The 27,917-nt window shown below is 40.8% G+C and overlaps 1 protein-coding gene and 1 long non-coding RNA gene across 4 annotated transcripts in view; one reads left to right on the top strand and one right to left on the bottom strand.

Moving 5' to 3' along the window:
* The window catches only part of LOC310677773, a 207,748-nt gene that overhangs the window by 478 nt on the left and 179,353 nt on the right, over positions 1-27,917 (bottom strand). The gene's annotated exons all lie outside the window — the stretch shown is intronic.
* Positions 1-27,917, top strand: part of SCUBE1 (signal peptide, CUB domain and EGF like domain containing 1) — a 194,684-nt gene that overhangs the window by 53,597 nt on the left and 113,170 nt on the right. The gene's annotated exons all lie outside the window — the stretch shown is intronic.

The following is a 27,917-nucleotide window of genomic DNA, read 5'->3' as shown; positions in this document are numbered from 1 at the left end:
TCAACTCTGAATAGAATTAGCATGGAATACCACCCACAGCATTTTGAAAAATTATACAGTAACTGTGAAATCATGATAGAACGTAATACCTGATTATTTCATAATATGTTCTTGAGCATATTTCGTGACTTGAAGAATAGCAGAGGTGGGGTCTCCTACCTTTATAAGAGTTGGGTTGGCCCTGACATGGAGTTTCTGGTGACTGTCTACATTTTGTAATACTAAGACTTAGTCACATATCTCAGTCTTCACATAAATTATATTGAAATTAGCTTTGAAGCAAATGCCATTATTGTAGCATTAAAATCATTTGACTTTGGGGTTTTGCCATCAGTTCTGTCTAAAGCACTTAATTTGGTTCAATGATCTGACATATCTCTGCCTATAGGGGAAATTCAAGGAGTCAAAATACATTAGTTCTTGGGTTTAATGTGTAGGCATAAAACTATACTTTTGTGTACTCTGGGACATAGTACCTTGAGGCATATCACACTTAAATGGTTTAGAAGAATTTGAGTTTTAGACTGTCAGAAAACCTGACAAAAATATATTGGATATTTAAGTCCAAATACTCAACTTGAAAGGTTATTCAGTACATAGGAAATATTTTAAACTTCTCATCAAAGTTTGTCAACAAAGATGAACCTCTTACAGCTGGAGGAAATCAGGATGCATGAGACATGGGCCCTTTCATTTCCTGCCAATGAAATCCCCAATCTTGAGTGGGATGATTCACTAAATAAAATATGGACCAGTGACTTCTAAATTGTGATTAGGTATCACAGGGCACCCTGCAAGCTCACTGGGGTTCCTCAGAAATGGTCCTGGTGAATCATCTTCTAGAATGTGCAAACTTGGGGAAGAGTTGGGTGTTATCTGGGGAACAATCTCAATTTACTCAATGGATCCAAACTACAAGAAAGAAGATTCCACCTAAACATTAGGAAGAACTTCCTGACAGTAAGAGCTGTTCGACAGTGAAACTTGCTGCCAAGGAGTGTGGTGGAGTCTCCTTCTTTGGAGGTCTTTAAGCAGAGGCTTGACAACCATATGTCAAGAGTGCTCTGATGGTGTTTCCTGCTTGGCAGGGTGTTGGACTCGATGGCTCTTGTGGTCTCTTCCAACTCTATGATTCTATGATTCTATACTAAGCCTATGGTGAGTGTAGGAAATGAAAGTCTGCCAGAGAATCTGACCAGAATCCTCTACAACATGCAAGGGTTCTGCAGAGAATTTCGTTGGAAGAAAAATTGATATGGAGGTAGAAAGCCTGAAAACCACTGATCTCGAAGAAATGACTGGGGGCTTTTTTCTCCTTAGTGAGTTAAAAATGGAGGTAGATGAATGATATGGACATTATGGTACCTTTGCAAGGTTTCAACGTAAAGTACTTGTGGAGGAGCTGAAAGAAAGATGTGTCAGAATTCATGCTGCTAAAGATATTAAGAAGTGTCTTATGAAATGAAGTGCTGTTTAAAACTGTGACCAGGCAGACGTGACAGGCAGACTGCTTGCCAGCGATAGAGAGAAGGGAAGTCTTAAAAAAAAAAAAAATCTCTCCACACCTGTGTTAAAATAAAAATAGTTGAACAGTCTGCAGTTAAACTACAGACTGACTGGCAACACTGACGAGAATAGAAAGCTCTACGCATGGGTGGGAAAATACACTGGAAAACTGTTTTCAAACAAGGGGGAAATATGTAAAATTCTAGGGGAAGGGGGCTTCATGCTCAAGTCACTTAAGACTGGAACAGTATCAATATTTCCTGTATAATGCATGCTCATGGTTATTTTGAAAGAAGGGACATAAAAGTTTGGAAAGCAGCATTTAGAAGCCAGCTGGTAACAAACATCAGATGAAAAATATTCAGCTTTAAACCTGGGTGTCCTTTTCTGCCAAGAAACCTAATTAAATGAACTATTTGTATATAAAAAAGGTAAAGGTACCCCTGCCCGTACGGGCCAGTCTTGCTAGACTCTAGGGTTGTACGCTCATCTCACTTAAGAGGCCTGGTGCCAGCGCTGTCCGGAGACACTTCCGGGTCACGTGGCCAGCGTGACAAAGCTGCATCTGGCAAGCCAGCCCAGCACACGGAAACGCCGTTTACCTTCCCGCCAGTAAGCGGTCCCTATTTATCTACTTGCACCCGAGAGTGCTTTCGAACTGCTAGGTTGGCAGGCGCTGGGACCGAACAATGGGAGCGCACCCCGCCGCAGGGATTCAAACTGCCGACCTTTCGATCGGCAAGTCCTAGGCACTGAGGCTTTTACCCACAGCGCCACCCGCGTCCCTATTTGTATATGATAGAGTAATAATTTTAATGTATAATTTATTTGCAACACTGATTTAATTATATACTGCATTTTGCACTTTGAGGCTGCCCCCGCCAAATTTTACAATGAAAGGGCCTCCCCCCGCCCAAGTTCCACGGTGGCATGCTGATGTCATGCACGTCCCGGGTCATATGACGTCACGCGGCCCCAGGCCACCTCAGTCGAGTGGACGAGGTAGAGCGCGTGTTTATCGGAAATGTTAATATCACCTTTCATTTAAAGAAAAATGCTTTAGGTGAATTAGAATTTTAAAAGAAAAATGGCCTGCCACATTCCATGGCCTCTGCATCTGAGTCTCAAACGTCTGCTCCTTCTAAATATGGAGGCTTCATTGAGTTGCCATGGCTAATAGCTGCTGTTAGACTCATCCCCCATGAATTTGACTATCCATTTTAAAAAGCCATTTAAGCCAGTAACAATGACCAGATCCCGTAGCAGTTAAATATGTGCTTCTTGAAAAAGGATTTCCTTTTGCCTCAGCAGTTTTATTGTTGTTGTTGTTGTTTAGTCATTTAGTCGTGTCCGACTCTACGTGACCCCCTGGACCAGAGCACGCCAGGCACTCCTGTCTTCCACTGCCTCCCGCAGTTTGGTCAGACTCATGTTTGTAGCTTCGAGAACACCATCCCACCATCTCGTTCTCTGTCGTCCCCTTCTTCTTGTGCCCTCCATCTTTCCCAACATCAGGGTCTTTTCCAGGGAGTCTTCTCTTCTCATGAGGTGGCCAAAATATTGGAGCCTCAGCTTCACGATCTGTCCTTCCAGTGAACACTCAGGGCTGATTTCCTTCAGAATGGAGAGGTTTGATCTTCTTGCAGTCCATGGGACTCTCAAGAGTCTCCTCCAGCACCGAGACTTCTGGTGGATCGCGAAGTGGAAGCAAGCAGGATCGCTTGGCTGCAAGCGTATCCAGCTTCAGAGAGCCTAAAGGGTGTCTGCAAGAGCGCCGCAGCCCCCCAAATACTCTCAGAAGGGAATCTGAGAGGCAGGGGTCCCGGCTTTGCCAGTTAAACACTCCCCTGGCTGCCAAGTAGCCCTCTTTTTGAGGGTGACGAGTGTGGCGGGGTTGAGACGTTGGCAGCGGGAAGCCATTTCTAGCTCTCTAAAGCGAAGCTCCAGGCTTGCGCACAAAGTGATCTGTTCTCAAAAAAGAAGAAATCGAATTGGAACATAAAACACAAATCGACGGATCTAATTGGAACTAATTCGAGGCAGTAAGGTGGAAAAAAGGAGGTCAGCCTTACTGGGAATTTATATTTTGACACAAGAAGAATTCGCGGAACAGGAAAAATTGTAAGTCTCGACAAACGGGGAGTTTTTATGGTATACTTTGGATTTACTTCTTTAAAAAGCTCTTCACAAAATTTCTGTAAAGAAGATACTTAAGGGGTCGAAAACGGGATGAAGAGCTTTCCTTGAACAGTACTTTGGGAGGTCGTTTGGTCTCGCTGGGAGAAAGCGTTGAAGTACCAGAGTCAGTGAGACAGTTTACTTTCACTTTTAAAAAATCTGCGCAACAGAAGTTAAGGGGTTTAAAACAAAGAGAATAACTAAAATAATTGCTTTGGCTCAAAAAAGAAGATTAGAAATTAATCCTTGGAGACATAAACTCGTTATGCTCTAATTGGAGGAATTTTTAAGAGATTTAACGATAGAAAGACTTGCTTTTCTTGATGGACAATTCCCTTCCCCCCTCTTTTTACCACTAGTGAAAGGAAAGTTACAAAGTGCCATCTTGTCGCCATTTTTAGAGAGATACCTTCTCTCTCCTCTTGCTACTTTGTTATGTCTGTGAACTGCAACAACTAGCGGAGAGGTTTGGACTGAATTGAACGCTCCTGTTTGTGGCTAACTGGATTAATTTATTTTTTGCATATTGGTTTATTTTTCCTTCACCTTCTTTTCTTTTGGACCCTGCAAGATCAAAGATTTTTATTTTTATAGGTGGCTCCCTTTTATTTGTGATTTGTATTCAAAACCGTAAAAGTGGATTTGGCCATACAAGAGGCGTGAAGCTTTTGAATGATTTAAAAGAAAGTTTGATATTAAACCCTGAGTGGAATTGGCCGAATAAATGGCAAGAAATCATACTCTTCCTTTCTTATTTGTTCAAGATCAGGGAAGCTCTCAATACATTTAAATAAATCCTTGCTACCATATTTTGCTATTATTTTTAAGGGATTAACTTTTTATATTAATATCGATATTTTTGCTGATAATTTTCTTTGTTTCTTTTCCCTTTTCTCTCTGCTCATATATACATGCTTAAAGGTCTAAATTGTTCTCAAGGTTGATATTATTTTGTTCTTAGACTGTTTTAAATTGTGAAGTTTAAAAAAAAATCTGTCTTTAATTTTTCTATACATGAGAATTTAAAGATCATTGGTGAGTGCTCTGTTGGCTACGTTTTTTTTTTCTTTTTGGGGGGTTGGTTAAATTTTAAAAAGAGGTGAAAATACTTTGGAATTATAATTTGATTTTTATGTTGAATTTAAATTTATAAAATTTTGTGTTGAATCTAAATTAGAAAGTTGACTCTCCCCTCTTTATATTTCATAATTGAGGGAAGAATTTTAAAAGTGGTTAAAAATGGCACATTTGCAGAAGAAAAGTGAGGGGGCAACACCGGGGGAAAGAAGGGGTTCGAGACAGGAACCAGATTGGAAAATAGATATAGCTAAAATGCTTGCAGAATTAAGGACAGAGATAAAAACAGATATAACAAGCAGTGAGAAAAATATTGAGAACAAAATAGCCCAAATCGAGACGAAATTAGAGCAAGTGGATAAAAAAATGGATGCTACAGTGAATGAATTAAAAGAGCAGATGAAAGGGATTTCTAAAAGAATGCAGAATCAGGAGGAAGAAATGAAGAGAATGAAATTGGAAATGAGAGAGTCCCGAAAGGAGGAGGAAAAAAATACGAGCGGAAGTATCTGAGGTGAATAAGACGCAAGAGGAGTTGTGGGACGTGGTTTCGATGAATGAACTTTGACAAAGAGAAACGAATTTGAGGTTCAGGTCTGTGCCAGAGGTTCAAGGTGAGAAAATTAAAGAAAAGCTGACAACAGAGATTGCTCAATGGCTAGATATGAAAATAGAAGATGTGGAAAAAACGATTCAAAATGCCTTTAGGATTAAAACAAAGACAACCAGAGTGAAGAAATTCCCAGGAGACTGTTTAATTGTTTTCAAGGATAGAGAATATGAAATTTAATTTTGCAAAAAAAATAGAGAAAAATGTTTAATTATAGATGGGAGTTTCATAATCATTTTTAAAGATGTGCCATTAAGACTTCTGAAAAAATGAGATCAATACAAAGAGATGGTACAAGTTTTGAGAAAGAATGATATAGAATTTGGATGGGAGTTTCCAGAAGGCGTCGCATTTACCTATAAAGGAAAGAGGCACAGACTGACAAAACCGGATGAAGTCGACAAATTTCTTAGAAGATACAAGGGGCTGACCAGAGAAGGAACAGAATTAGAAGCTGCAGGAGCAGAAGGTGGTGAAAGAGAAGCCACGGACCAGGAGGAAGAAGAGCAAAGAAGTAGGAAAAATAAAAGAAAAGATAGGGGAGGAAAAAAGGAAGAAGAAAAAGAAGAAACAGAAGAAGAGGAAGAGGAGAAATAAAAAGTTAATAAAAAGAATATTTAATTGATTGACACCATGGCATTGAAATTATGGACTTGGAATGTTAATGGAATGAACGATATTAAAAAAAGGAATAAAGTGCAACAATATCTAAAGCAAAACAATTTGGAAATAATCTGTTTACAAGAGACTCATGTGAAAAAAGTACATAGGAAAATTTTGGTCAACAAAAAATTAGGAAACGAGTTTATCTCATCAGACAAAAGTAAGAAAAGAGGGGTGGTCTTATGTGTTAAAAATAAATTAGAAGCACAACAATTGTTTAAGGATGAAGAGGGTCGAATTATTGCAGTTCAAATCAATTGGCAGGGTGAAAAATTGATAATAGTTGGAATATATGCATCAAATGGAAGCAAAGCAGAATTCTTTAAGGACTTAGAAGAGAAACTATTTGAATATATGGATCAAAAAGTTATAATAATGGGTGACTTCAATGGAGTGGTGTCTATGGAAATGGACAGACTAAGAAATAAAGGTAAAACAAAAGAAGGGAAACTACCAAAATCTTTTTTCGATATGGTTGAGAATTGCAACTTGATAGACATCTGGAGATTGAGACACCCATTAGAGAAACAATTTACCTTTCATTCAGAAGTAAATCAATCAATGTCAAGAATTCATCAAATTTGGATATCTAATGAATTAATTTCAAGATTTACAAAAATTGAGATCCAATCTAAGGTTTTAGCTGACCACAACGCCATCCAAGGTATTCTGAAAGGGTGTGAAGAAAAATCATTCAGGTGGAGAATAAGTGAGAATCTCTTCGATGACCAGAAGATTGTGGAAAGAGCACAGAAATGTTTAACTGACTATTTTGTGAACAATATAAATAAGGAAACAAAAATTAATATGGTCTGGGATGCTAGTAAAGCGGTCATGAGAGGTTTCTTTATTCAGCAAAATGCAATAAAAAACAGATTGAGAGAAAGAGGGGAAAAAGAAATCTTAAGACAAATAATGGAGAATGAAAAAAAATTGATTAACAGACCTAAGGATGAAAAAGTTAAGCAAAGTATAAAATTACTTCAGACACAATTCGCTATGATAATCAATAAAGAAGTAGAGTGGAATATAAAAAGAATGAAACAAAAGAATTTTGAATTTGCAAATAAATCTGGAAAATGGCTGGCTTGGCAACTTAAACAAAGGAAAGAACAAAATATAATTAAAAAGATTAAAGTAGAAGATCAAGACATTGAGAAAGGAATAAGGAAAGGATTTGTGGACTTTTATAGAGATCTATATAAAAGAAAAGAGAAATCTAAGATAAAGATGATAGAAGATTATTTAAAGAAGAAAGGGGTGCAAAAGATTCCAGTGACAAATAAAAATAAATTGAATGAACCAATTGGAAGACGTTAAAACGGCTATAAAAGAATTAAAAAGTGGGAAGACTCCGGGACCGGATGGATTTAGTGCAAGATATTATAAAGAAATGAAAGACATCTTACTTGTACCATTGGTAGAAGTTATGAACAATATTTTGAAAGAAGGACAAATACCAAAGACATGGAAAGAAGCATATATAACATTAATTCCCAAGCAGGATTCAGATTTAACTCAAGTTAAAAACTATAGGCCAATTTCGCTATTGAACAATGACTATAAAATATTTGCTAACATCTTGGCAAATAGAATGAAAAAGACATTAAAGGAACTGATACATAAGGACCAAACAGGATTCCTACCAGGGAGGCAGATGAAAGACAATATAAGAAACATAATAAATATAATAGAATATCTGACTAATAAGAAATATAAGCAAGCGATGTTGATATTTGTTGATGCGGAAAAGGCATTTGAATTTATGTTAAAGAATCTGGAATTTATGGAGATGGGTCATTCATTTGTAAATGGTGTAAAGGCAATATACTCTGAACAAAGAGCAAAATTAATTGTTAATAATGTACTGACAGACGATATTGCTATAACCAAGGGTACAAGACAAGGGTGTCCCTTATCACCATTGTTATTCATATTGGTCCTGGAAGTCTTGTTGAGAGCGTTAAGAAGTAATGATTTGATAAAAGGTGTGACAGTTGGTTGTAAGGAATATACGGTAAAAGCCTTCACTGATGATTTGGTTATAACAATAGAAGACCCTATTAAAAGTATTAGCGAAGTGTTAGAAGAGATAGAGCAATTTGGACAAGTTGCCGGATTCAAATTAAATAAGAGCAAAACGAAAATAATGGTTAAAAATATGGACCAAGAGATAATAGAAAGAATTCAGCAACAAACAGATATGGAAGTGGTTAAGAAAGTTAAATATCTTGGGATTATATTAACTCCCAAGTGTATTGATCTTTTTCAAAATAATTATGTACCAGTTTGGAACAAAATTAGGAAGGACCTGGAAGTGTGGGGAAGAATGAAGTTATTTGTGTTCTGTTGAGGGAGACCAAACTACCCCTTCTGTTTGAGACCCAGTTATTGTACAGGGGCACACAAACAACAGTTGACATAATCACATGTAGGGTCTGATTTTAAGGGCCGACTCCACAGCTCTGTTGAGCTGGTGCAACGCCAAACAACCATCTCAGGTGGCCTACGTCCAGCAAAACCCAGGCATGAGCTGGAATAGGATATTTTGAAGAAATCCATTAATCTTCAAAAATAAATTTGAGATGAAGTTATTTTCACTGTATTTGTAGGGGAAATATACAGATGGATAATGGAGCTACATTAAGTAGTCTTCAGAATGTGCCCTAATGTGCTAACTTTCAATATCTGCTAGTGTCTAAGAGTCAAGTAAAAGGGATAGTATTTATTTTTAATTAGTGTAAAAGGGAACCCTGACCATTAGGTCCAGTCGTGGCCGACTCTGGAGTTGTGGCGCTCATCTCGCTTTATTGGACGAGGGAGCCAGTGTACAGCTTCCGGGTCATGTGGCCAGCAGGACTAAGCCGCTTCTGGCAAAACCAGAGCAGCGCACGGAAATGCTGTTTACCTTCCTGCCTATTTATCTACTTGCACTTTGACGTTCTTTCGAACTGCTAGGTTGGCAGGAGCTGGGACCGAGCAACGGGAGCTCACCCCGACGCGGGGATTTGAACCGCCGACCTTCCGATCGGCAAGCCCTAGGCTCTGTGGTTTAACACACAACGCCACCCGCGTCCCTTAATTAGTGTAGACCCTGTTAAAATAGCTGGCTCCCTTTTCACCCTCTTGTCACTGAAAGTGGACGTGGGCTGATGTTCTTTCCAGTTCATATCCAAGCTCAGTTTGAGGAGGGAGGATTTGCATGGACATCTGTGTCTGGGAACTCCCTCTCCTTCCCATGATCTCCGCCTGGGTAGTTGTGGGCTGGTGGCAAGCTTAGCCCAACTCTGCTCTGCAAGACGGAAGGGGTGGAATGAGTGGTTGGCGGAAGTCCTAGGGACGACTCTTTTGCCACTCAGTGCTTAACTGTTGAGCTACAGTGGCTCCAAGAACAGGCTTCCTTGCACAGGGAAATGAAAATACCCTGCTTTTCAGGAGGTTGTGTAGGAGAGGGAGGGCCTTCAGATTTGCAGCTCTTCATTAAAAGAAGACCATTATACATGTCTGCCATGTACCATCTGTTTGGCTGCTAGAGATGGAAGTGTTCTGTTCAATGTGTGCATGCACACTAACATGAATTCCTAAAATGCCAAATTAAACCGGAGTACCAGCATATATCGCTGAATTAAAATAAAAACTCTTTGGGTGCATTTTTTTTAATGAAACATCGAACATAATGTGTACACTTTAAGACAGATTGCCTCATCTTCATATTTCATGTTCTCTCTAGTGCTTCTAGTTTGTTTTGCTTTAATGTTTGCTTCCTAATAGTTTGTAGCTGGTGAAATCTCAGTGCGTACAATGCGATGTATTGTAGGAGTGCTGTTATGCTACTAAATTGAGAACTTGGCAGTTTTCCACCCTTCAGGTAAAAAAGGGGCATGGGATAATAATGGCTCTTCTTGATCCACCTCAGACTGTGAAGTATTAAACAAGCCATGACTAAGAAAACACATTTCCTCTCCTCTTCATTTCTTTGCAAGTGCTCCTTTTTCTCAGAGGTCCACATGAGGAGGAAGGGAGTTACTCATTTGAACAGGCATTTGTTTGGAAGCTGAGACCTGGAAAAGCAACTAGAAGCCAAGGCTGGAAGCAATCATAAAAGTGCGTACTGCAACTTAGCACCGAACAGCACATTGCACACAAATGTGGGTAACTAAACCCCAGTGGGCATTTCTTTCTATGGGGAAGCAACTTTGGGGAGAGGGCAAGTTGGAATACAGAAATGTGGGGTGGAGATCCTTAACTCTTCCATGTCAGTTTCCCACTAAAAAATATTCCTCTGTAACTACTAAGAATTGGCATCCTTGGTCTTACACATACCTGTTTTTCCCCTTAGCTTCTACGAATCCTTGGATTTTTCTTCTACAATAGAATAGGGTATTATTTTTTACTTACTATATAATTTCTAAAAATTATACACCACTTGACTGTAAAAAATGTTTTAAAGCAGTTTACAAAAGGATAAAATAATAAAAAAATACTTTAAAATGTACAAAAGTTAAAATACTCAAACAGATTCCGTCAACTTTCTAAGCATCTAGGTAGGTTTCTATCCCACTCTTCTACCAGCCAACATACATGAGTCCGTACATGTTACCTTTTAAACAAACTCTGGAAGTTGAGTTAGGCTGAGATAGAGAGAGAGAGACTGGTGCAAGTGGCTCTCTGTCATTCAACACTCTTTCCAGCTTTTCACCCCTCCAGATGTTTTGAACTACAACTCCCATCCTTCCTAGCAAGCACAGCCAAACTGGGGCTGAAGAGAGCCGTAGACCAAAACATCCAAAGGGCACCATGTTGGGAAAGGCTGCTCAAGCCTCTGCCCCACATTGGCTCTAACCACTATGCCACATCTTCACACTGAGTCTTGTCTTATACTGCATTGAAAGCTGAACTTTTATTCAACTACTTGCCTGAAAGATGTTTGTTCTTGCCCCGTCATCTTCCATAGCTGAGATTTAATTAAGATTTTGGGAGTCCTTTACTTAATTGTGTGAAAATGAATACAGTACTTTCCCAGCTAATATATATGTTCCTTGCTCTGCAAACCAGATGCTTTTACCCATATATACTATGGGAGTGTTTTGGTACATGTCAGCTATCCTTTATATTTGTGTGTTACTTTTAGACCTCTCCATTTAAAACGTGCACAAGGTGGCTTTCTGTGTGTGCACTTGTCAGTACACTGAGGAAGAAGAAGGGGATCCCACTGAGAGGCGTAGCCATGAATGGTACATACCAGGACAAGCGGAAGAGGGGACAGGGGAGGTTGGGGACTTAGGAGGTCTTCAAGGGACATCAGAGGACATTGAAGGGGCACCAGAACCAGAGGTTCCCCCTTCTCCACAGACTCAGGCTTATATTCCATCTTCCAGTCCAGAAGCCCTTCTCCATAATCCTTAATGCATGAGAACTTTCGGTAGTTAGTCAGTGATGTGAGGAATGTTCAGTGATTTCTTCTCATTTCTTCTGCATATGCTCCAGGGTTCAGTTCTGGCATTGAAAAGAAACAACTGAGCCAAGGAGGAGCCCTCGCACTAATTAAACCACCTATGGAGACACCCAAATTATTTTAATTCGTAGACATTCTTAGGAAGATTTCTTACATTAACACGAGTCCCTAGAGGCTCAAATAATCAGGAAATTCAAGATAACTGTGGTTCAAAAGTATTTGCTCCGATTTCTGTGTTCTGGATAGCTAGTGATAAACTTAACTTTTGGCATAATATAGCATAGGAGACTTGCAGTCTCCTCCACCTCTGCTTCCCTAACCCTTCACATGAGCAGGGCCTACTTGTACAGCCGTAGGCTCTGATTCACATTCAGAATTCCAAATGCAAGCTGGCAACATAGTTGGGGGCTTGTATGGGTGCAACCTAGGTAAAGGTGAGGGTAAAGGACCCTCGGACGGTTAAGTCCAGTCAAAGGCGACTGTGGGGTGCTGCGCTTATCTCGCTTTTCAGGCCGAGGGAGCCGGCGTTTGTCCACAGACAGCTTTCCGAGTCATGTGGCCAGCAGGACTAAACCGCTTCTGGTGCAACAGGACACTGACGGAAGCCAGAGCACACAGAAACCCCGTTTACCTTCCCATTGCAGTGGTACCTATTTATCTACGTACTTGCACTGGTATGCTTTCAAACTGCTAGCTTGGTAGAAGGTGGAGCAGAGCAACGGGAGGTCACCCTGTCACGGGGATTTGAACCACTGACCTTCCAATCAGCAAGCCTAAGAGACTCAGTGGTTTAGACCACAGTAACACTTGTTCCCCTGTGCAACCTAGATGCCATGAGTGGTGTTGGGAGAATATATTTCATCATCATCATCATCATCATCATCATTACTATTATACCCTGCCCATGTGGCTGGGTTGCCCCAGCCACTATGCGCAGCTTTCAACATATATAAAAACATAATAAAACATATATATAACATATATAAAAACATATATAAAAACATAATAAAACATCAAACTTTAAAAACTTCCCAATACAGGACTGCCTTCAGATGCCTTCTAAAAGTTGTCTTCTTTATATCTGATGCGATCTGATTTAGTCCTCCTTACAAAATGTCAGCATACCATGGGATTTTGGATGGCACTTTGTTAGTGCAAGCATCTTGTTGAGTGGCTTCCAATGCTTTTGCCATAAATCAACACGTGCTGATTTAGGTATGTGATAGTTCCGCTTCAGTCACAATAGATGGTTTCATCATTTCAGCAGAGATGTTGCTAATTGGATTTCTGTCTTTGAAAAGTTGGTTGCTACTGATTCCTTCATTCATTTGGCTGGCAAGTTTCTCTGATCATCATGTGTCTTTATGGGGTTACCCATGCTTGGACACGTTAGCTTAGAAGTCTTTTACTGGTTGGCTAGTAGACTTCGTAGCTGATAAGTTTTTGCTGTGTCTCATCTATGCACTACGATCCCTCTGATAAGGATCTTGCATAAATAAATGTTTTTTGCTGTAAGATCCCAGAATTCTTCGCAGTAACTACTTTCCTAAGTGATATAGAGTAGCCTTTGACATAAATTGGCATAAAAGCCTTCTACAAAATCATAAGCAAGTGAGTCATATATGCAGAGGGGGACATGATTGACTGGGAAGTCTATATCAGCAGGTAGCTATCCTGGAAGTTCTTTAGATCAAGCAACCTCAGAGTGATAACAGTAGTTTTGAAGCCCAGGAAGGAGGCTTCAAAGGAGCAAAGGGCAACCTGTGAGTAGGAATTCTGCTGAGAGCCTGGGGAGTTTTAGGGTCTGTGTAGACCACAGGTGAAGTATTGTGTTGAGTTATACTCGTCAGAAGACCCTCAAACAAAGAGCTTAGTACAAAAGGATAGCAATAGTTTTTAGAGCTTTGTAGATGTTTTCCAAACTCACGCAATAAAGGCTTAGGCACTGAACTGCCGTGGGAGCGGTTTGAATGCACACTTGTTGCCTTCTGAAGTATTTGTTTTCAGAGAAGTGAAGTTGTCTTCAAATCACTTCCACAACTCTTAAGATGTTTCATCTGTGTTCATTTCTACATGATGTACATAAGATATGTAACAAAGGGTCTTCATGAAAATTATCTATATGACACAATCTCAGTATACAGTCTCAGGAAGATTGAAGCATGAGTGACAGGAGAAGATTCTGAAAGAAAAGTCTGCCACCTCCTGGCCAACAGAAAATGGAAAAACAGACAGAACATAAATGATTCCTAATTGATGGGGATTTAGTTCCATCCCTTTTTGAAAATCATATATTTATTTCATAAAATTTATTCATCTCTTGATTGTGAAAAAACCCCAACAACCTCAAAGTGGTTTACAAAAAGGTAAAACAATAAAATCAAGAAAAGTTTACAACTCTATTTTAAAACATACAAAAAGCTAAACTACTAAAACAGATTAAAATTACCTCCACCTTCTAAACATCTGGGTAAAAAGGTAAAGGTAAAGGGACCCCTGACCATTAGGTCCAGTCGTGGCCGACTCTGGTTGGGGCGCTCATCTCACTTTATTGGCCGAGGGAGCCGGCATGTGGCCAGCATGACTAAGCCACTTCTGGCGAACCAGAGCAGCGCATGGAAACGCCGTTTACCTTCCCGCCGGAGCGGTACCTATTTATCTACTTGCACTTTGATGTGCTTTCGAACTGCTAGGTTGGCAGGAGCAACAGGAGCTCACCCCGTCATGGGGATTCGAACCGCCGACCTTCTGATCGGCAAGTCCTAGGCTCTGTGGTTTAACCCACAGCGCCACCCACGTCCCAAGCATCTGGGTGTTGTTGTTGTCGTTTAGTCGTGTCCGACTCTTCGTGAGCCCCTGTATGCTAAAAAATTATTATCTGAGCCAAGAACTCTATCACAAAAACGGATTACCTGTGGAATCCAAATAATAATTACATTCTGATCCATATATTAGTTCCGGAGGTGCATTGATAAACTGTGAACTGTGAAATCCATTGGATTTCATCATTTTTTATAAACCTCAAGCATTCCATCATTTTAATTACTATGTCCCTGAGAACAACAAAGGCTTAGCAAGGCCATCCATTGCCTAAGAACAGCAGTTTTTGTAAATTTTGATCGACAGTTCAATGAAACTCCAACTCTTCCCAAATTTCTGCAAGAAATTATCATTAATCCCTGCCTTTTCCAATGCGTTTTTTTCAAATGCATGTTTTCCACCTATTTTTTTCAAACTTCTGTAACTAATGATAAGATCAGGTCTCCCAATACTTTTAACCTTCTTTAGGTAATGTGAATTATATTAATTACCTTAATCACTAGTATTTCAGTGGAGTTAATGATTAAGTCACTAACACGTATGGTAGGATTTTGAAACTGAACTGTGTATCTTCCTTCTGATAACTGTGTGGTAGTGGAACTGCCTATTGAGATTGAGCAGACACCTTCACTGCACACTTTCTGGCACCTGCTAAAACATTCTTATTTAGATAAGCCTACCCAGATGCTACCCAGTAGTGATGTATGGAAGTGAGAGCTGGACCATAAAGAAGGCTGATCGCCGAAGAATTGATGCTTTTGAATTCTGGTGCTGGAGGAGACTCTTGAGAGTCCCATGGACTGCAAGAAGATCAAACCTCTCCATTCTGAAGGAAATCAGCCCTGAGTGCTCACTGGAAGGACAGATCCTGAAGCTGAGGCTCCAGTACTTTGGCCATCTCATGAGAAGAGAAGACTCCCTGGAAAAGACCCTGATGTTGGGAAAGATGGAGGGCACAAGGAGAAGGGGACGACAAGAGGACGAGATGGTTAGCAGTGTTCTCAAAGCTACCAGCATGAGTTTGACCAAACTGCAGGAGGTAGTGGAAGACAGGAGTGCCTGGTGTGCTCTGGTCCAGGGGGTCACGAAGAGTCGGACACGACTAAACGACTAAACAACAACAACACCCAGATGCTTGGGATGTGGGTGGCGCTGTGAGTTAAACCACAGAGCCTAGGACTTGCCGATCAGAAGGTCGGCGGTTCGAATCCCCATGACGGGGTGAGCTCCTGTTGCTCCTGCCAACCTAGCAGTTCGAAAGCACATCAAAGTGCAAGTAGATAAATAGGTACCACTCCGGCGGGAAGGTAAACGGCGTTTCTGTGCACTGCTCTGGTTCGCCAAAAGCAGCTTAGTCGCATGACCCGGAAGCTGTATGCCGGCTCGCTCGGCCAGTAAAGCAAGATGAGAGCCGCAACCCCAGAGTCATCCGTGACTGGACCTAACGGTCAGGGGTCCCTTTACCTTTATGCCTGGCTAGAACAGTTTGAATATTATTAACATCTTTTATGTACAGAATTAGACACATGAGAAATTATCTCTTTTAATTTCAACTACGTTTTGCATATTAATTTCTCCACGTTAAGATAAACCACACCTGTCTGCACCACTCCTCTTTGCTCGTTTACTTCAGGTATTTTCTGTTTCCAACTAAAGGCAGTCATGGTTGGCTTTAAAAGAGAATTGGAAATATTCATGTAGGATAAGCCTATCAGTGGCTCCTGGCCACAGTGGCTCTGCTCTGTCTAAACAGTCAGAAGTGGTCGTGCTTTTGAATACCAGTTGCTGGAAGCCACAGGAGGAGAGAATGCTCTTGCCCTCAGAGCCTACTTGAGGGTTTCCCATGGGGACATCTGGTTGGCCACTGTGAGAACAGCGTGCTGGACTAGATGGGCCATTGGCCTGATCTGGCAGACTTTTCTATGTTATTGCGTTCTTTCAAATAAGTATTGTATTAGACTTTTGCTTTGATAGTTCTCACCCATGGTTCAAAAATGTGCCACTTTTTTTTAAAGGAAAGGTAGTGTTTTATCGTAAAGTACTTTTTTGTAATGAGTGATAACACGCATATTTAGGGCTGCTGTCCTGTGCTTGCTGGGGACCTTCCAGATAATCAAGGCTGCCATGAGCAGACATCAGCCACATCCAAGACCACCCTAAGGTCCAATTCCAGGCAACTAGTGGTTCCAACAAGTGCTCAGGAAAGAGGCAAATCAAGGTCCAGGTAAGCAAGCAAGCTGAGGCAAAAGACAAGTCAAGGGGCACCCAACTTTTAGGCGAGCAGAAAGCCAGAATTGCGTATAAGACACAGTAGCAGGACATTGTTACAGCGGCTTTTCCAGCTTTGCATTTTAAGCCAGAGCTGTCAGAACCACACCTGGGCCCACCTGCAGCCTCTTAGGAGTTTCTTCAGAGACTCCTCCTTGTGAAGAGTGCCCTACTCCCTCATTAGTCCTTAGGAGATCTCTTCCACAGCTCCTCTTGACAACGAAGGTCTCAGCTTGCCTCTTGAGGGGCTCTTCCTCTGCTTCAGTCACCAAGCTCCCTCTCTGGATCCTTGCCAGTGCCCTCTTCAGCTGTTTCTGAGTTTCTGGGGGCTCAAGATCATCCCTGACCAGATCCTCATTGGAAGAGGAAACATCTGGCAGGAGAGGTATGTGTTGTTTGCAGCCAGGCAAGATGGAAGCATCTAGGCTCTTCCCATGCATGAGTTGAAAATACAGTGGTGCCCCGCAAGACGAATGCCTCGCAAGACGGAAAACCCGCTAGACGAAAGGGTTTTCCGTTTTGGAGGTGCTTCGCAAAACGAATTTGCTATGGGCTTGCTTCGCAAGATGAAAATGTCTTGCGATTCTTGAGGGTTTTTTTCGCTCCCCACCCCCTTTTTCTAAGGCACTAAGCTGCTAATAGCCTTTTAGCAGCTAATCTGCTAATCCCTTAAGCCTTTAATAGCCGCTAAACCGCTAATAGCGCTAATCCGCTAATCCGCTAATGGGGTTGCTTCGCAAGACGAAAAAACCGCTAGATGAAGAGACTCACGGAACGGATTCTTTTTGTCTTGCGAGGCACCAGTGTATAACGAGTTTGATGATAGATTGAAATACATGTTTAATTGCAAATTCAGCATGAATCTAAGGGGAAGCTATTCAAGAATGATATTGTCTGCACCAAAAATCCCTAAATTGCAAGTAGGATTAATACAGGTCTCTATGGGTCAGAACTGTCAGAGGTTAAAAGTGGCACTGACAAGTCCTGAAGCAGCAACAAGGCTGGGGGGGGGGGACTACGGGCTACCTAACTTGAAAATTCTTGCCTAGTGGAGTAAATGGGAGAGACAATCGATGAACAAATGCATGAGAATTTGTCACAGATTAGAAAACAGACTGATTTGCTGATCTCTACTCATATATAGTTCCCATTCAGATTACTAGACCTGACCAGCTTAGTTTTTTACAGGGTGTGGTGTTTTAAATGACAAATGACCTTTAATTTGTTGCATTTATGACAAATACTGGCTCTAATAATGTCCTTGGTTCTCTGCCAGAAGCAAATTTTACCTTCTATTTCCAATTTATAGGTGATTTTAACTGAATATACATTATCTTTCCCCTTACGGGTTTGCTTTTTGCAGTTCTATCCTAGTACCAACCATGCAGAATTTTGTATAATGGTGATAATGAAATTGTACAAAGGTGATATGTTGTGAATAGAGGGATAAATAAGTGTTTTCTGTAATAAGTGAATTAAACATAGACCACGGGGAGTCTTGATTTAGGAAGGTCTATTTATTTTACACTTTGGAAAGGCACATAACTATCACTTATGTGATGAATATTTCACCACAGCAGCTGGCTCTGAGCAAACTGATGCTATTTTCTTTTTATGCTGCTAAACCTTCCCAGTGAATCACTGTGCTGCAACTGGGAACCAAAGGACAAAAACTTCTGCTTGATAAAGAAGAAACACGGCCTGTAATCATTAGCACAGCTGGGCAAAGGTGCCTGTGGGATAGGTCAAATAATTATTCAGTATTAAGCTAGGTAAAACCGTGATCAAAAGCCTTCAGAATACCAGGAGTGGGGGAAAACAGCAGTGGGCATTGAATATCTTCCTGGCTTTTGCTGGAACCAGAATACTGGACTATTTGGTCTGATCCAGCAATTTTACTTTTGTTCTTTTGTGTTCCTTTTTGGTTTAGCAATGTCTCCCTAGAAAGTTCATCTTCAGAGAGTCGTACCTCACACGAGTCTCCTTTTCTCTAAGGAATAGAAATTTACTGACCTGAATTTTTGTTCTGTCCATATTCCTTTAACCAGATTTCTGATATTGCTGGAACACAAGGTGAATGTCATTGTCTTCTCCTTGCAGTGAATTGGCCAGCTTATCACACATTTCTTTTGGATGCTACTGCAGATACCCAAACAGTTGTGACTCATTGAGGGCCATTTTGTATTACGTTATCCCAGTTTGGGATTTCTGTTGCTCCTGGAATTTTCTAATGTTCCTGAAGACCCTGTCTTCTTGAATTCCAGGTGCTTTTTGAAAGCTTTCTTGTCAGTCTTGGCAGAACCACTGTACCTTCCTGTCATACAGCTGCAGGGACGGATTTCAGTAATCTTTTATAATATGGCGCCCTGTGCAAGAGCAAAATTTGGGGCCCCCAATGGATCATCTCAATTGTGGGGCCCCACAGCTTGGCACACTGCCCTAAATCTGGTGCCGACAGCTATACCTACCAAAATGTTATTAAAACATTCAGTTCTGGTGGAGTACACCAGTATACGGCCTACGACCCTCGTACCTACGGGACCGCCTCTCCTGGTATGCCCCACAGAGAAACTTACGGTCATCAAATAAAAACATCTTGAAGGTCCCAGGCCACAGAGAAGTTAGGCTGGCCTCAACTAGAGCCAGGGCTTTTTCGGCCGTGGCTCCGATCTGGTGGTACACTCTGTCACAAGAGACCAGGGCCCTGCGGGACTTGACATCTTTCCGCAGGGCCTGCAAGACAGAGCTGTTCCACCAGGCCTTTGGCCAGAGCGCAGTCTGACTCCCTCCCTCGGCAATCTTCGCAGAGCTCTGGCCCAATGGTTGCCAGTGGCTTGAATTAATTAATTTTATAATGAATGATTTTAGAGTGTTGTTTGTGCTGTACTTTTGTACTGTTTTGTTGTTGTTAGCTGCCCTGAGCCCAGCTTCGGCTGGGGAGGGCGGGATATAAATAAAATTTATTATTATTATTATTATTATTATTATTATTATTATTCTGAAGGTCTTTGAAACCAGCCCCTCCAAATTGGAAAAACTAGTGTGCTGCCATTGTTATGAAGAGATTCCAGATAATGCCCCCACAGGGTTCTTTTCATATTCATTTAGTTTACCATAGGTTTACATGACAATCATTCATCTATATGCATGTACTTCTGGTGCTTCCTTTTCAGTTTCGACCCATGGGTTAACAGCCCTGTGCCGAACCACATTGTGGACCAAATGGGAAACCTAAATGGGGAGACCTAAATTGGCCAATGGGATGGAAAGAGTCTGTCTGCCTTCAGCTCTGTCCCAGATTGTATCCTAGATCTTAATGGGAGCCAGTGGGAGTGAAGGCATACCATGCTTTGTATTTCTTGATCACACCCAAGTGTGATGGAATCTTGGGAACGGCTTTTGTATTGATGAGTAATTCTATAGTTGCTTCCACTTTTCTTTCATTTGAAAGTTCATTTCATCACAAACCTACGCTCTTCCCCAAAGAGCTTAAATAAAGCTTGGTGGGTAATTGGAATATTGGCTCCTTAGTGAACTTGCACTTTTCCTTGTCCTGCTGAAAGCAAATGAACACCCAGCCAGAAAAATATTAGCACTTGCCAGCAGTTCGCCTACCACTTTCCTTTTCCTTTTTACAAAAGGTGAGAAAAGAAACACAGTTCAGTGACAGGAAGCAACATCAAATACACGTCAAAGTAAACAGTGAACATAATTAGAAATATATTATAAAACACATTTCCTTTTCTTCAAATACACCTGTAAATACTTTACAGAGTCCTGAATCTTTGTGGACTAAATGGCTTTGTTGAAGAAGAAAAAATCTCTTGGAGCAAATAACTTTCAGCTGGACAGGGAAGTCTAAATTTTCTCTTTCATTTTTCAAAGGTGTAGCTGCTGTTTCCACCTCTTTAGTGTGAGCCTTACAGATTGTTGTTTTGGTATTTTCCCCTTTCTGTCTCTCACTCCAGGGCGAGTCTTTTGGCAACGGAGTTGTGCAAATCATCCATATGGTACTTGTTCAGTGCAATAGTCATTTGGTATCACTTTGCCCATTAGGTCTTTTATGTTGTGATTCACAATTGCTTTTGATAGGGCTGTCATACGTCTGGAAATTCGGAGACAACTTTGGCCAAAACTAAAAAAAACCTCAACAACTTTGTGGCAAAACAAGCAAGCAAACAAACAAACAAAATATCTCAACACTTTCACTTTTTGAAATATGGCAGCCCTACTTTTATATAACGTTAAATGGCAGATAGTTCAAATATCATAAATGGACTACAGTAGAAGAGCTTTTCTTCAAATCAGGGATGTGGTGGCCAGTTAGTGTGTGACCCCTGAAGCAATTTGGGTTACAATTTATCTGAATATTTCATTTTATTTAACAAATAGCACATACCACTTAACAGAGGAAATGACCTCCAAGTAGTTTACAAGACAGCCTGAAATATTCACATAAAATAAGATTAAAATATTTAAAGCAAGTTACATAGATTTTCAAGGTCTATAAAGTAAGATCAGTAACTTTAAAACACTTGCACCTGCTAAAATCATGTGCTTGGGCAGGCTTGCTGGATTATTTATTTTACAAAACTCATCTACTGTTTACTAAAATGAAAGAATAAAGGGGAAAGCTTTTTCTTTAAGGCATTTCTTTGCATTCTAAAGACTGGCAGTTTTTAATTTGTTTTTCCATTACAAATTGCTATAGATCAGGCCCAGGAGCCAGTGCAGCCCTCAAGGCCTATATGGTGCTCAGAAATCTCTTCAGGCAACACTCCTCCCTCATCCTGCTACCTCACCCCCCAAATGGATTTGCCTGGCTGGAATGTGTACTTGAACCGATGTATATATATATAGCTCAGCTGGTTAGAGCAGGGGTCAGCAAACTTTTTCGGCAGGGGTCTGGTCCCTCAGACCTTGTGAGGGACCAGACTATATTTTGGAAAAGGAAGAATGAATTCCTATGCCCTACAAATAACCCAGAGATGCATTTTAAATAAAAGGACACATTCTACTTATGTAAAAATACACTGATTCCCGGACCATCTGCTGGCCGGATTGAGAATGTGATTGGGCCGGATCCGGCCCCCGGGCCTCAGGTTGCCTATTCATGGGTTAGACCCTTAGAGCTTGCTGCTGCTAATGCCAAAGTTGCAGGTTCGATCCCTGTATGGGACCGCTGCATAGTCCTGAATTGCAGGGGGTTGCACTTGATGATCCTTGGGGTCCTTCCAACTCTATGATTCTATAATATTATTATTATTATTATTATTATTATTATTATTATTATTATTATTATCTTTATTGTCATTGCCCCCTTCGGGGACAACAAAATTATATAAACATGGAAAAGTACAGGGTGAGTCTTTTAAAATAAAATGTGTACTCTGTATCTACGGGGCCTCTTTTAAAGGACTCACCCTGTACAAACAACAAGCAGAATGGAAACATGCAGAAAATAATAACCCCAAAACAATCCCTGGAGGAACATAGAGAATCGAAGGACAAGGAGTCACCAGAAGATTTTCACTCCAGAATACTGCTCCATAGATGTGCATCTTTTGAAGACAGGAGATAGCTGTGGTATTTAGTCATTATATAAAAAATAAAATCAGCCCAAATAATCTAAATATGAGCTGTTGCCTTGTTTTTCCTTCTAGTCCGCAGTTCATGAGTTAACTTTTCCATTAAGGCCATACTTCAGACCTGGGAGATCCATTCTGTAAACAGATCTCTAGTCAGGGATTTCCAGTTCTTAGAAATGACCAGTCTGGCTACAGGCACAAGGTTCACAACAAGAGTCTTAGAAGATGTTTTTTATAACAGCTGAATCAACCAGTCTTGGATCAGGGAATATGTCATATTTTACAATGTTCGAAATCTCTCTCACACACACAAAATCTAGCAGCAATTAAAAGCATAAGGAGATAACCCGCTCATAAGGTAATATGATCATGGGGTTACACATCTCCTCCAGCACTTATCACTTCCACTTCCCAAAATTTTGCACAACTTCTGTGAGTGCACATGCCACCTGTGAAAAAGTTGCAGCAGATTTTCTTTTACATGCTCAGAGATTGGCTTTACAGTTAGAGATAAGCACATACCAGGCCATTTTTCTTCATGAATCGTGTTGTTCAGATCAGCCTCCCAGCACTTCCTCAAGCCTATAAAAAGGCACCAGTCGTGTAAGACAGAGCCTTATATAATTTGGAGATTTAACCAGGGTCAGTGGTTTCATTATTAAAAATGAGAGATTCAGAAGAACTGAGAGTCTTAGCTGCTTGACTTTTGACCTCAGGATGATTTATTGAATGAAGAATCTGATGTATCAAAAACCAGTGAGGTGAAACAGACAGACCCTTACTCTGGATGGCATCTCCCTTTAAAGGAGTTGCTCCTCTCTCTCATTGCGTAGTTAATGTTGTTGTTGTTTAGTCGTTTAGTCGTGTCCGACTCTTTGTGACCCCATGGACCAGAGCACGCCAGGCACTTCTGTATTCCACTGTCTCCCGCAGTTTGGTCAGACTCATGTTTGTAGCTTCGAGAACACTGTCTAACCATCTCGTCCTCTGTCGTCCCCTTCTCCTTGCGCCCTCCATCTTTCCCAACATCAGGGTCTTTTCCAGTGAGTCTTCTCTTCTCATGAGGTGGCCAAAGTATTGGAGCCTCAGCTTCACGATCTGTCCTTCCAGTGAGCACTCAGGGCTAATTTCCTTAAGAATGGATGCATTTGATCTTCTTGCAGTCCATGGGACCCTCAAGAGTCTCCTCCAGCACCATAATTCAAAAGCGTCAATTCTTCGGCGATCAGCCTTCTTTATGGTCCAGCTCTCACTTCCATACATCACTACTGGGAAAACCATGGCTTTAACTATGCGGACCTTTGTTGGCAAGGTGATGTCTCTGCTTTTTAAGATGCTGTCTAGGTTTGCCATCGCCTTTCTCCCAAGGACAGGCGTCTTTTAATTTCGTGACTGCTGTCACCATCTGCAGTGATCATGGAGCCCAAGAAAGTAAAATCTCTCACTGCCTCCATTTCTTCCCCCTCTATTTGCCAGGAGGTGATGGGCCCAGTGGCCATGATCTTCGTTTTTTTGATGTTGAGCTTCAGACCATATTTTGCGCTCTCCTCTTTCACCCTCATTAAAAGGTTCTTTAATTCCTCCTCACTTTCTGCCATCAAGGTTGTGTCATCTGCATATTTGAGGTTGTTGATATTTCTTCCGGCGATCTTAATTCCGGCTTGGGATTCATCCAGCCCAGCCTTTCACATGGTGAATTCTGCATATAAGTTAAATAAGCAGGGAGACAATATACAGCCTTGCCGTACTTCTTTCCCAATTTTGAACCAATCAGTTGTTCCATATCCAGTTCTAACTGTAGCTTCTTGTCCCACATAGAGATTTCTCAGGCGACAGATGAGGTGATCAGGCACTCCCATTTCTTTAAGAGCTTGCCATAGTTTGCTGTGGTCGACACAGTCAAAGGCTTTTGCATAGTCAATGAAGCAAAAGTAGATGTCTTTCTGGAACTCTCTAGCTTTCTCCATAATCCAGCGCATGTTTGCAATTTGGTCTCTGGTTCCTCTGCCTCTTCTAAATCCAGCTTGCACTTCTGGGAGTTCTTGGTCCATATACTGCTTAAGCCTTCCTTGTAGAATTTTAAGCATAACCTTGCTAGCGTGTGAAATGAGTGCAATTGTGCGGTAGTTGGAGCATTCTTTGGCACTGCCCTTCTTTGGGATTGGGATGTAGACTGATCTTCTCCAATCCTCTGGCCACTGCTGAGTTTTCCAAACTTGTTGGCATAATGAGTGTAGCACCTTAACAGCATCATCTTTTAAAATTTTAAGTAGTTCAGCTGGAATACAATCACTTCCACTGGCCTTGTTATTTGCAGTGCTTTCTAAGGCCCATTTGACTTCACTCTCCAGGATGTCTGGCTCAAGGTCAGCAACCACACTACCTGGGGTGTACGAGCCATCCATATCTTTCTGGTATAATTCCTCTGTGTATTCTTGCCATCTCTTCTTGATGTCTTCTGCTTCTGTTAGGTCCTTACCACTTTTGTCCTTTATTATGGTAATCTTTGTACGAAATGTCCCTTTCATATCTCCAATTTTCTTGAACAAATCTCTGGTTCTTCCCATTCTGTTGTTTTCCTCTATTTCTTTGCATTGCTCGTTTAAGAAGGCCTTCTTGTCTCTCCTTGCTATTTTTTGGAAATCTGCATTCAATTTCCTGTATCTTTCACTATCTCCCTCGCATTTTGCTTGCCTTCTCTCCTCCGCTATTTGTAAGGCCTTGTTGGACAGCCACTTTGCTTTCTTGCATTTCCTTTTCATTGGGATGGTTTTCGTTGCTGCCTCCACGTAGTTAATACTGTAGTGTAAAACCTAAGCTTTTTCCATTGACCAAAACTTTGTTTATTAAATGGGTAGTGTAACAAGGGAAGGTCTATGAAAGGTGACTTTGGAGGCACTGGAGGAGCAAGTGTCTTGGCTCAGTATCTCTAAACAGACATGTCCTGTTTCAGAAGAAAAGAACAGAATTCTTTTATTAAAGAATTAATAAATGTTCCAGGCAAGGGTTTTAAAAATCCTTGAATCTTGATAACGCCTCTTACTTGTCTGGATGGGCTCTATGTGGGGCTGCCCTTGGAAGAACAGCATGTATATCTAGAAAGTCTTATTGACTTATATACTGAAATCTTGGTTTATGAGAGAGTGAAAAAGTTATTTCTAGAAAATGGATTATTCTAATAAGTGAGCATCATAATCAATTTAATTAAGAAACTGATTTAGGCCAATCAGGAGAACATATAGTGCAACCCTGCATGTGTCTACTTATTTACTTCCAAATAAGTGCATATAGGATTACAGCCTTAAAATAGTTTAAAAGCTTAATAGTTTAATTCAGATTTAAGAGGTTTATGCGTAGCATTTCAGTCATCCTGAACTTTTTTGGTGGGTGAAGAATTGTCAGTACTTTGTTGGATGTGCCCAATATTCATAACTCACTTTGCTTAACATTACTGACACCCAGTATATTATTATAACATTATTGGCTCTTAACATTATTACATTGGCTCCCAGTACGTTTCCGAGCACAATTCAAAGTTTTGGTGCTAACCTTTAAAGCCCTAAACGGCCTCGGTCCGGTATACCTGAAGGAGCGTCTCCACCCCCGTCGTCCAGCCTGGACCCTGAAGTCCAGCTCCGAGGGCCTTCTGGCGGTTCCCTCACTGTGAGAAGTGAGGTTACAGGGAACCAGACAGAGGGCCTTCTTGCCACAGTGCCCACCCTGTGGAATGCTATGTGGTTTTTAAAAGACATCTGAAGGGAAAATTTTAGTGTTTGATGTTGTATTGTGTTTTCACTATGTTTTGTTGGGAGCCGCCCAGAGTGGATGGCATGTAAATTAATCATCATCAACAACAACATAAATGCATCATTAGACTAAAGCGAGTAACAACCCTCTCCTTTTTTGTCATGTTCAGGTACAATGTATAGTCTTAATGGAATGACATAGGTGGTCTCAGATCAGAGACAAGTTGACCGCAGATCCTGTTATAAAACCACTGTGTGTGATTTTTGTGGAATTAGCCACCATGGCTTGAAAGAAGACCAGAGCCCAGTGAGCATAAAGAATAAATTATTTCTTGCTCCTATAGAGGGTCCGTTGAGGTCGGAGTTGAAAGTGTTGCCAATGGAGGCAAGCTTCCACTCCAGCTGCCTGGATTGAAATTAGACTGGATAAATAGAGGAATACAGTTCCCAGGACTGCCAACTCCTTAACCTTCATTAGTGCAAATATTTGCTCAGAATTTTATAAACGTGACTTTTTCAATGTCTCCTATTGTATTACGTTGCAAGCACAATACACTGTTCATGTTGAAATTGAGGTACTGCTTTTTATGCACTCTCAGCCCAGTTTAGCTGTGCAATCAAATGTTGCAAAATAGGGCTTTCAAAAAACGAAGTTTTGTACTATTATTCAGAGCATTTCCTCCTTTCCCATTGGTGTCAGCATGTAGTAAAAAGTAGCCGGGACTTTCTCTTTAAAATAAGCTGCGAGGCCCCTGGGGACTCGCAACCCAACTTCAAAAACCCACATTCTTAAACCACTCCTTACGGCTGACTGGAAGCCCCTGGAGGTCTGAGCTAGTCTGTGGTCTTGGCAAGGCTTTCTCCTGGCCCACCAGGTCTGATGCAAGCACAGGTAGTTCAATGCATAAATAACTCTCATTTTAATGGAAAAGATTTATGTAGTCATAAAGAAAACGTCTCCCACTAAGCCAGTCTAAGCTACCAGCACAAGCACAGTGACTCAGTGTTGGAGTCAGTTGGGTTTTTGGAAAAAATATCCTGCCATGTAAACAATAGAGATATTCTGTATAATAATATACTTCTTGTACTCTGTTTACCTAAATAGGTATTTAATGTCATTACGCTTATCAACAACACTCATTTGGTTTCCTTGAAATTCCTCAGATATTTTGTATGAGAAGGAACTTCCAATTTCACTTCAAATGTTCCTTTTTTTATTGAGGGGTTTTCACCCTGCTCTTCTATATGAGATAACAAAGGCTACCTAAAAAAGTCACCGTTATAATGTAAACCTGTAAAATGCACATCATATTATATATTTATTTAATTGCAAAGAAACTTTCATAGGTTGGCTTCACAAGGAAAACAGAACAGCAACGACAGAATAAAATTTGCGTACAACTCCCCCACCCCCAAAGAAATAATAGAAACAGAAGCAGCAGATAACGGAGCAGCACCGTTAACTAGTTGCTAGAAATAAAGCTCTCCAAGCTAACCTCAGAGCTATATTCACCAGGTACCCTGGCTGTAAATTATGAAGGGCTTAAAATGCAAATGCATACTAAAACACATAAATACATCTACAATGAACGCTTATCAACAAATCTATTTTAAAAGATTTCATTCATTTATTTTATTTTTATTTCTTAAATTTGTATACTACCCTTCACCCATAGATCTCAGGGTGGTTCATAACAGAAAAATACAATATGAAAATACAAAATGCATGATTAAAAACAAGAAAATGCACACAAGTCCCTCCACACAATTCTTCCTCTTTGGTGATCACTCGTAGCCAAGTAAGATTGTCTTCCATAAACACGGTTTTAACAATGAGTCCGTAAGTGACTGTGGAGGCCAATTCTGGACCCATCTCTCCCCACCTCCCCCCACAAACCCTTTAAAAGAGGTTGATTGGCAACCATATGTCTGTTAAATCAAATGAGTCCTAATTGCCCCGAAAAAGATGGGCAGGGGTGGATCCTGCTGGATGTTCGGTGTCACAG

Source organism: Podarcis tiliguerta (genome assembly GCF_965153285.1).
Source record: "Podarcis tiliguerta genome assembly, chromosome: 5".
Classification (NCBI taxonomy): Eukaryota; Metazoa; Chordata; class Lepidosauria; order Squamata; family Lacertidae; genus Podarcis; species Podarcis tiliguerta.
This window is presented reverse-complemented; position numbering and strand designations above follow the sequence as displayed.